This window comes from Neomonachus schauinslandi, unplaced genomic scaffold (assembly GCF_002201575.2).
Source record: "Neomonachus schauinslandi unplaced genomic scaffold, ASM220157v2 HiC_scaffold_5853, whole genome shotgun sequence".
NCBI classification, from domain to species: Eukaryota; Metazoa; Chordata; class Mammalia; order Carnivora; family Phocidae; genus Neomonachus; species Neomonachus schauinslandi.
This window is the reverse complement of record NW_025414541.1, coordinates 1-1,642: the sequence shown is the minus strand read 5'-3', so window position 1 is coordinate 1,642 and position 1,642 is coordinate 1. Positions and strand designations below refer to the sequence as shown.

The following is a 1,642-nucleotide window of genomic DNA, read 5'->3' as shown; positions in this document are numbered from 1 at the left end:
GGGCTGAAGCCAACCTCCATCCTCCTCAGTGTGTGATGTGAACTGAGCTCAGCACCAGTGGTCAGGGAAAGAGAGGAGCAGGGACTCACTGGATGGACCGTATTTGCATATAGAGACCCACATGTGGCAGAGGCTGGAGGAGAAAAGGAGGCCTAGGGCACCCCAGCCCACTGGGGAACCTGGGTCTGTGTCACCATGGCCTGGACTCCTGTCTTCCTGGGGATGGTCTTTCACTGCACAGGTAGGGACAGGCCTCAGGGAACAGCCTGCATCACCCCTCTGCTTCAGAGTCTAGAGAAAATTTACTTTGAACCTATCCAATATCCTATGAGTGTGTGTGTTTGCAGGCTCCCTGTCCCAGCCCGAGCTGACCCAGCCGCCCTCCCTCTCTGCATCTCTGGGAACTACAGACAGACTCACCTGCACCCTGAGCAGGAACATCATGTTGGCGGGTCTAACATCTATGGGATCCAGCAGCAGCCAGGGAGCCCTCCCCGGGGTCTGCTATACTACTCCTCAGGCTCCGATAAGCACCAGGGCTCCGGGGTCCCCAGCCGCTTCTCAGGCTCCAAAGACGCCTCGGCCAATGCAGGGCTTCTGCGCATCTTGGGGCTACAGGCTGAGACCGAGGCGAACTATGACTGGGCTATATAGCTCACGGCGGTGGGAGCAGCTACCGGTCCTCACAGCGTCGCAGATAAGGAGGAAGTGGGTCTAAAACCACTGGACCCACCGATCTTGTTTCTGAGCCGCTTTTCAGTAAGAAACTTACCTGGAGAGACATAGCGGGGTGGTCTCTTCTGCACGACGATCTATCCTTCAACAGGGAAAGAGGAAGAGTCATGTAATGCTCGGAAAGTGACATAAAATGGGGGCATCCAAGGAAGACACAGACACATGAGATATCCGAGCCCAACCACACATCCCCACTCAATCTGGAGAAGATGGACAGGAATGAATTCTGTGTCTACAGCTGAACATACTACCCAGCGAACATTCCTCCATAATCCGTTCTATCATCTTATTCCATAAAGTGTGACCTTGTGTCACGACTGATGTATCCACAGCTGATCCATTGACAATAACCCTGGTCACAGACACAGTCTCCTCTCTCTGAACCAGCTACACGTGAACTTGGACCGGATCCTCCAGACTCTCCCTGACAACACCCCCTACACCCTCCTCCACTTCTCCTCTTGGCTCCCGGGTCCCTCAGGCTTCAGTCTCTCCCTCTGGCTCTTCAGTCCGAGCTCTGTCTCCACATCAGGTTTTCAGAGAAAACTGGAAATGACCTTGCTGTAGTTTCCAGTCTCCAGTGTCCATGTCTAGGCAGGAGAGAGACCAGAAAATACAGCTGCATGCAACCCCCCACATTCTCCTTCCTGCTCTCACCCAGGCTCCATTTTTCTGTTCTCCATACCCCCAGTCACTCTCTTTTTTTATTTTAGAGGTTTCTTTATTTTTTTTTGAGAGAGAGAGAGAGGGCACAGCAGGGAGTAGCAGAGGGAGAGGGAGAGTCTTAAGCAGACTCTGCGCTCAGTGTGGAACTCTGCATGCTCCCCCCCCACCCTGTGCTTCCAGACACCTGAAAACCACACAGTTGTAGGTCTTGTGTCTGTAGAGATAAAATATTGACAGATTT

The 1,642-nt window shown here is 53.0% G+C and overlaps 1 pseudogene; it reads left to right on the top strand.

Moving 5' to 3' along the window:
* Window positions 1–195: 195 nt before the first annotated feature.
* LOC110579142 lies at window positions 196–654 on the top strand (annotated as a pseudogene).
* The last annotated feature ends 988 nt before the right edge of the window (window positions 655–1,642 follow it).